The 9263-nt window shown below is 31.9% G+C and overlaps 1 non-coding gene across 1 annotated transcript; it reads left to right on the top strand.

The window, feature by feature from the left end:
• Positions 1–6838: 6838 nt before the first annotated feature.
• On the top strand, positions 6839–6928 carry Trnaf-gaa (transfer RNA phenylalanine (anticodon GAA)). The gene is given in 2 exon segments: positions 6839–6875; positions 6893–6928. It is a non-coding gene; the product is annotated as a tRNA-Phe (tRNA).
• Positions 6929–9263: the final 2335 nt, after the last annotated feature.

The following is a 9263-nucleotide window of genomic DNA, read 5'->3' as shown; positions in this document are numbered from 1 at the left end:
TATTTGCGTTTCCTTTTTTATAACTTTAGAAGTGTTCAAAGAAATGCCCTTTGAACTTAATTATGCTCCCCTCAAACAAAAGGGCTTGTATTGTTTTTCATCTGACCTTCGGATGCTTTCGCGATCAGCTCTATTGGTTTTGTTGACTCAGGAGCAAGCCGGACACTTCGATAAACTAAAGGCAGTTCGAAAACAAAAATCAAAGACAAAAGCCACGTGAGAGAGATTAGTTCTTCAATGAGTGTTTATGTTCTGTGCGTTGAAACGATGAATTTCATTAAAAAAACGAGACACTTCCATAAACAAATCTACATTAACTGGATGATCAGTGAATAATTGAACAAAATAAAAAATACTTAGAAAAAGATGATGGACAAGTTAAAAATTCGGATTAAAAGATCAATATGTTAATGATGTTACAACGTGTTACATTTGTTGTTAACATGCTTATTTGAGGAAATTCGAATGTTTGAAGAGTCAAAAGCTACATTTTCAGAGCCACATCTTTAACCGATCGTCTCAATGACAATGCACATCCCGGTCGTCACTTGAAATATATTTCTTCAAAAATAAGCATTTGAATCTGATTAAAAACATGAAATTATCCCAGTTTATTTCCAGTTAGATCGAAAATGCTAATGGGATTTGTGAAAGCGAAAAACACCATTTCACATATATTTGTAATTAAATTATTAAATAATTGATGTTCCATGTGTCGCGCTTGACTAAGCAAAATGATTCGTATTTCAAAATTTTCGTAAGGATGGACATTATAAAACCATATTTCAGGTAAGATAAAACTCGGATGTCAGAGTCCCCAATTTTTTTAAAGTCTCCGTTATCCAGTGCCCTTGACCGGCAATCAACGCGTCTGCAACAGCTTGCATAGCACCAATTAAAACTTGATATATCTTCGTTAATATTTGTTTGAATACTATCATAATTACATGCTGGAATAGCAAACACTTGCTTGCAATATTTCTAAATATTCTTATTTTGTGAAATATGTACTTATCATCCAGCCTACGCTGTTTTCCGATGGAATTTCCGCATGTTTTAGGAAGTAAAATCTATCATTCATGCTTGAAATTCTTTCTTCACATTGCAAATGGACAAACCAGTTATCAACTCCACCATGTACCGTGACTTAAAAAACAACAATAGTTTTTTATGTTATATTGAATAAAAAAACAAGGAACTTTCCTCTCTGGAATGGCTTTTGGTTTTCCCTGTTATCTAAGTGCCATCCGTATATCAAAGTAACCGGATGACCGGCGTCAAGAGGACGGCAAGTCAAATGCCAACTTTGAAGTAAAAAGGTCAAAGGTAAAATCACAGTGGCGTGTACGATAATTTGTGTCCATACAATACAAATTGAATATTTGGAATCATATAGAGGATATTTTTCGGATTTGGTTGAATATCAAGTTCAATTCACGAGTGAGCTTAGAAAATAAAATTTTCATAGGTTGCGAAACCATGAGTGAAAAAATATTTTTTCTATGGTCACGAGTGAAATAAAATCAATATTCCACTGAGTCCATCACGTTTTCTTTTATTTGATGCTTACAAATGTTGTTTTTTTTTTTTTTATTAAAAAAAAACGATTAACCAATGCAAATTGTTAATTTTTATTGCTAATTTTCAGTGTTTGCAACCGTGAATAATCAATTTCAAATCAATAATATTTCTCTATTAACCACATGAAAGCATAAAATAAGCATTATAGTATCTCTTGAAAAGGATGACCCCCATCCATTTTGACATCAATATATTTAAGGTCAATGTCACACGAGCATTCGATATATTACGATTATTGAACACCTCACATATTGTTTGCTGCAATAAACGGGAATTAAAATTACACTAATTGCATTAATATTTTCACTGATATTTTGCTTAGATACTGCCACATCTGCTCAGCAGAGAACCAAAATCAACAAGACATTGCTGGAATCTGTTTTATCAAATAATCTGACTTCGTCATGATGACATTTAAACTGTCACTAATTGCATTCATATTTTCACATATATTTTGCCGCTATATTGTTATATCTGCTAAAACAATAGCTAAACTCAGCATGACATTGCTGAATCTCTGTATGTTGAAACAACGACCGTCCATGAAAACATCGTTTTGAACATGTACAAGTTGTGACATGCAGAAAACCCTGGCGTTTTGTCGATCTAATAGATAATTTTGCATTCTTCCAAAAGAGATGGAGCCAATGCCAAGGAGGTGGCGCTAATGACCTGAGTTGGCGCTAATTCACATTTTCAGCTATTTGAATTTTCAGTTCCGTCTATACACATTTTGTGTGGTAAACCAGGTTGAGTGTTTGAACTTTGTTTCGTAATTCGATCATAATGAAATATAATAAAAAAGTAAAGTCTACATACCTGTAATTATGAAGAAATATCCAGTTTTTTTTTTGTTCAAAATCGCGGCCGGTATCCAGCCCCATTTTCAATGGAAAAAGTATACAGTTTTCCCAAATGGGACCTACTATTGAAGGTTTGATGAAACAAATGTTTTGTTTCTTTTTAAACCAAAATTTAGTTAATCTCCCATCCAATACAAGTTACACTTTATTAAATTAAGATTTAAAACACTTTAATTCACACTTTTGAAGCATTTGTTAGCAAAGAAACAACAACATTAATTTCCCAATTAATGTCAAAACGCCGCTATTTTTCCCAATCCAAAGGGCCCGGCCCCATTCCCAAATAGGTGAAAAAAGCACTGACATCTGTTGCAAAGAGATTTGCAAAATCTTTGTAACATTTTTTAATTATTTCGTGAAATATCTTAATTTATAAACATATTTGTTGTAGTAGAACGTTGAAAATTTAGTTATTGGATTCTTATTGAGTATTACATATTTTGGGTTCATATCGTGCAATATGTTTTATTCAGGTTGCTGACTTCTAAATAGATTTGGGTTTACATATTTACGTTAAAAAAATTATGTAAACGGAACATTATATGTAAGTCATGTAATGATTTATATATCGTGCATTTGCGTCACCTCCTGCCATTAGCGCCACCTACTTGACATTGGCTACATCTCTTTTGAAAAAAAACACAAAATTATATTTTAGATCTGCAAGAAGCCAATGTGTTTGTGCATGAAGCAGTTAGTATATGTTGAACGCAATCGTTTGATGTTGTTAACGATTAAATCGCCTGGAAATTTGCTCGTCAAAAACAGGCAAAAACATAGATAAACTTTAAAAAAACTCCATCATGGCTCAACAAATAAGGGTCCTAGCGTTTCAAAATTACTTGTGATTGTATGTTTCTTTATATTTGTGGATAAATAAATCTGCGCTAAATTGCACTATATTGCCCGATTTTTTAATTAATGCGAAATATATTGAAATAAACATATGAAACCTACTCAACCCGTATAATTATCCGTGAAATTTATAAAATAACATCCGGTCATTAGCGCCACCTGGGAAGTAGCATTGGCTCATTTATTAATGTATCGCAAAAAAAGAGGTGTCGCCCGTGATTAACGGCCGTGATGTTCATTCATTGTCAATAACATACCGGCAGAATAGAGCCCTAGGATGTGAAATTTCTCGCAACATTTGTAAGAAAACTTGATTCAAATGGAATATGATAGTGATTATGAACCGTACATGTGTGAGACAAAATTAAGTGACAGTTTTTCAGATTTTTCTGAATCTGACTCAGACAGGAAAAAAATCATTTGCCGATGCTCAGGATGACCTTAGTTAAGGGTATACAGATTGGTAAATATATAATATATTTTGCTCAATGCATATGCTGAAAGCAACACACTATTTTCATTGTAATTCTACAGTTCAATCGCGTTGAATATGACTACGTTGTATGGTTCATAATTATCGACACTGAACGGATACTTGCAAAATTCTGAATTGATTTATTGAACCTTCAAATACAACGTCCGTTATAATAATGTGATGAAATCAAAACAAGGGCATGTGTAGATAAAAGGGGCATGGTGGGACCTTGATGCTACTAGATGGTGGACCCTAGTGTTAGAGCGACCCTAGTCTGATAATGATCAATGTGTATAATACAAAGTTGATTTGATTGGGGGATGTCAAATATCTTATCTGATTCACCACCATGTCGACCATAATCAACTTGAGATATATCCGTTGATAAGACACATTTCAACAGTCAAATACAATTAACAACATGACACCAAATGATGAAATTAAATTCACAGCACTGGTTAACTGGTGTCAATTTGAGATTTGCCTTAGCTGGATATTTGGGAGAGTTAAGAAAAATTAGGAAGCAATCATTCTCTTTGTGACCTTAAATTTAATCCAGATGATTATTATTACTAAGAAATGCAAAGCTGTTAATTGTTTATGTTATAAAAACTAAAAATTATTATCCATGCACAAAAGCATTAAGCCAAAACAAATTGAAGATTTGTTCTACGGATTAAAGACCCCCAAAAATTGAAAGAAAGAGCGAAATATAAATAAATAATTTTTTATTCTTTTTTTTAAATCATGGGCGAGCGAAAAGCGAAAAATAAAAATACATATATTGTCTATGTAAATTGATATATTTTGCCACATAAATGCACGATATCTGCAAAATACCGGTACAAGATCATTTAGTAGTAATAACTTAATTTAAGCTCTAATCAAATCTTTGTAAAATCTACTAACACCAGGAAGTAACTACTTAAATTTAACGCGGTACACTGTAGTTTTCATTAATATCAAAGTTATATTAGAACCACAGCTTTCTGTCAATGATGGTTAGATAACATGAAACAATAAATGATACAATAAATATCAGCATTAGCAGTGATTTTTCTTCGCGTTATATTTTACAGCCTGTGCCTTTTTGATTCGGGAAAAAGTGGATAAATCATGAAATTGGGAACATGTAAACATTGTTATAATTATAATAAATAACAGTACACCAATAATAAGTTTTTAATAAGTTCATGTTAAACTGCTTTCTGAAATTTATGTTATCAAGTGCTAGGGAATTAAACTGATTTATTATTTACTCAATAAACCAATTGAGTTTATTTTAAAAGTTTGGCTTACTTTTTCGAAATTTTGGCCAAATTTTGGGTGGAACATGTTTTTTTTTTTCTATTGGGAAACAGCCTTTTTTTACTTTTTCCAATTTGTACAGCCTGCAAGAAGCTGTAATTTTGGGGAAAAACACGCACTGATACGAAATATCTTGAACTTGTATAAGTTATAAATATCATAGGTTATGGTATTATACAATACTATATGCATCACTTTTGTTCGTTTAGCATTGTTAAAATTAAAAATGAGAAGTTTAAGTTTTGTACAGTAAAAAACCCATAACTTCCTAATGAAAGCAAAATAAGAAATGGGAAGTAAAAGTTTTGTATTTTAATTTAAAAAAGTCAATCAAATCCAAGGATAGTTGTTGAGGTCCAGAAAGTTTCTTTACCTTCGCACTTATGCTAACTTCATGTTTATGGGGCATAATGTACACCTTGCACTTTGCTATCAGCAGTTTGAACTATTAGATAGAAGGCGTGTACAATTTATATTATTCTCAACATTAATTGTCTAGTTCAACGGCGACACCCAGTGGCATGTTAATGTTTGCCATTTTAACTTTATCAATACCAACAAGTTTATTGCAGATTTTTACCAAACGTAAGCATACCGGTAACATTTCATATCCTTATGTAGATGCGGCTGAGATATATAAATTACTAAAATCATCTGTGATGCAAATAACATATCAATTTGTGGTTTGGCCGACAAGACAGACAGACGCAGTCATTTGTTAACCATAAACCAATATAATTACACAAAGAGTAATAACAGTCTATGTCGTTAAATACGTTGGCTAAATTAAACTAAATCATAAAATGAATGGGTGCGCAGCAAAATTGTTGCTGCGGGCGAAACAATAGAAATATTTGTATTTCGTTTAAAGACTTTTAGGTGCGGAAAATCCGACAAACACTTATACAATTTGTTGTGGCCTTAGCATATAATATTTTATTGTGAACATATCAATTAAACGTATTTAATCATTGAGAAAATAGTGTAAGCAAAAAATATTAATTGTATTCATATTATTCTATTAAATTGCCTTTTAAAAAGTGTATGTTACTTATAGTCTGTGTAGTAAACAGTAAATTATTTGGTTCAATTATCAGTATGAGTTAATCTTTAACTTAGTTGACATCGTTATTTGTTTATTCTATAATTTCTGATAATTTGAGGAAAAACAATTGAAAATTAGCACAATAATAGATTTCACAATTTCCATATGTTTGTGACCAGACCATAACTTGGGTTATTGGCGTCGCTCTGGAGAGCGGCGACTAGTATGTAATGCTTTTTTTTCGCTTTTGGGAGGAGAAGTTATTTTACGGATCAATTTATATATTTTTGATTTAAAAATATCTTGCATAGTGGTGATTTATTGTGTAAATTAGTGTAAATAAGTACTGCATTTGTGCCTATTACATTTATTACAACATTTATTGCCAATAATGCAAAGCTAATTGTTTTAATTAATAACTGATCCACAACTGATCACAGGGGAAAAATCACAGGGACTGGGCAATTACGCGAAACTTTCTGGTTTTCTATAAAAACAAAACATTTTAAAAATATCTTTATTTTGTAGTTTTTCTAAATTGCTTATTTAGTGGAGAATCAATGTAGTACGATATTTGACGACCTATCGCGCAAGAAAGTTTATTGGAAGGCGTAGTGGTACGAAAACGTACAATGTATTAATTTATTAATAGACATATAATAACGATCGGTATACACAACTTCACCAAATAGCAGTACATAAATGATGTCAGCCGGAATAGCTCAGTTGGGAGAGCGTTAGACTGAAATTGTTTACGCAACAATCATCTAAAGGCCCCCGGTTCAATCCCGGGTTCCGGCACGAACGGAACAGTTCGGCGGCTGACAATTTTTTCAGTCAGGTTAATAAATATAATAAAGCTTTATTTTATGTAGACATTTTACTACAATTAGATATTTAATTTAAATTATTGGATGCCGCGTGGTGACAACGTTAATTAAAATTTCTTACATCAAATATCTTATAAAAAAAATACACGTGTTTTTATATTTACAAAACAAATGCAAACAACACATCTATTGTCCATGTATTTTTATAGTTGTCTATCATAGGCCCTAAGTACTATCCTTACCACATATAGAGCGCGAAGCGCGACACGTATTATTGATTGTAACAATGAGTTGCGATAAAGAAAGCAACCGCTTATCAAGGAGGAGCTTTGTCCCAGCAACCCGTTTCCCTAGTGTCAAGCACTCCTCGGAGGTTTTTTTTAAGAACCACATATAGAGCGCGAATCGCGACACGTATTACTATCCAGATGGTATGGGCTCTTTAGCATTATCCGATCATTACGTCCATAGTTATCTTCCTTAGAAGTTGAGAAATTTTGAAATCGTTTTTCGAAGTCCAAAATTTTCATCCGATTGTTCCCAAACTTGCACAGTTTTTTTTATCTATGAGGACCCAACCCAAGTTCTATATGAGCAATATCGGACCATAAGTCCAGAATTATGTCTCTTTGAATTAAAAAATAAATGTGAAAAACTGCTTGGTTAGGTGATTATGTCAAAAATTTTCATCAGATTCTTTCCAAACTTACAGCCTCTTCATATCAATGAGCATTTTTACCTCATTTAAAATGAGAAACATCGGGACAATAAGTCCAGAATTTCTTTCTATTAAATTTGACAAAATAAACAATTTCCACTTGTTTAAAAGATTTCACAACTTTCGTCTGAATCTTTCCAAACTTGTTAAGTGTTTTTATATCAGTATTACTCGAACCATATTGAAAATAATTGAAAATATCGGAGCAATAAATCTATTATGATCTTTTACTGAATTTCAAAGTATTGTGAAATGCAGCTTCTTTATGCAATTTACAGTTTTCATTCAAAAAAATTTCAAACTTTACAGTGTTTTCATATCAATGAGTACTCAACCCCTATCGTAAATGAGCAACATAAGAATAAGTTCAGAATCATCTCCCCTTGAAGTTGAGAAAAATATGAATTTATGCTTACAAGATGAAGCAGATTTTTTAAAACCTACACAGTTCTGTTCCATTAATGAAAACTGCACACGGATGCCAGTAAAAAAAGAAACCAATGTAAATAAAATGAAATATGAAATATTTGGGGGTTACAACACAAAATCATAGATAATGGTTATTTGGGGGTTATAACACAACATCATAAATAATGGTTATTTGGGGGTTATAACACAAAATTATAGATTATGGTTATACCAGTATCTTTTTCTATTTTGTTTAAAATAATCGGCGATTATATATTAATATTTACAGTAGAAAAAAAATCTTTCCATGTAACTTCATTGAGTGCCTTTTACACTGAAATTCCCGACGCCCTTTGATGCTTTGCATCAATACTTATCTTGTAATGAGTTGGAATGAACTTTGTCCTTTGTATACATGTATAGCTGTTCTTCTGATTCACTTATTGCCGGTAGTTCTTAATGATATGCTAAGGGTTCAAATAACGTGTTTTTGTTACCAAACTATTGATGCGTACATGCTTTAAAAAATAGTGGCTTTTTTATTATAATCCGTTTCTATAATCTTCTTAAAGGCATTACAATAATGCGTCTCCATGTTTCTTGTAATAATACATTTGGAATATTGTCACAGAATTTCAGGAAATATCAAGGGCATTTTAAGACATGAAATCCGGTAAGTGTATTTCAAAGTTTTGCACCTGAAAGCAACATAATGAAACATGTCGAATAACATTTGTGATGAAGAACACTACTTGCAACACAAGTTTTCAATAAAACTTAATTAAATTAACAAAATAATACGATATTGATTTTCAAATTTTCAATCCGTAATAACAATGGAGGAGTTTCCGTGTCATGCGTGTTGTGTCAAGTTGACGTCACAATCAAAATAAGGGTGGAAATACCCCTGCGTTGCACAGAAAAAAAATCGTTTTTAGTATCAAAATGAGTTTTGCCATTTTGTCTTGATGTTTTCAGTCGTTTTAGAATATATGTATTTATAAAATATCAATTTTCGTTATAAAAAAACGGCATTTGTCATTTTAATGCTAAATCAGTACAAGGGAAACAACTCAAAATTTGACAAGTGTACAACACATTCAATTTTATGTTATAACACATTTTGCAAGTTTACTCCAGGTCTTGCCATCTAACACAATTACTTTGAGAAGTAAATATG

This window comes from Dreissena polymorpha, chromosome 9, assembly GCF_020536995.1.
Source record: "Dreissena polymorpha isolate Duluth1 chromosome 9, UMN_Dpol_1.0, whole genome shotgun sequence".
Lineage (NCBI taxonomy): Eukaryota > Metazoa > Mollusca > Bivalvia > Myida > Dreissenidae > Dreissena > Dreissena polymorpha.
Note: the sequence above shows the minus strand (reverse complement) of the source record. Positions and strands in the feature narration are given on the sequence as shown.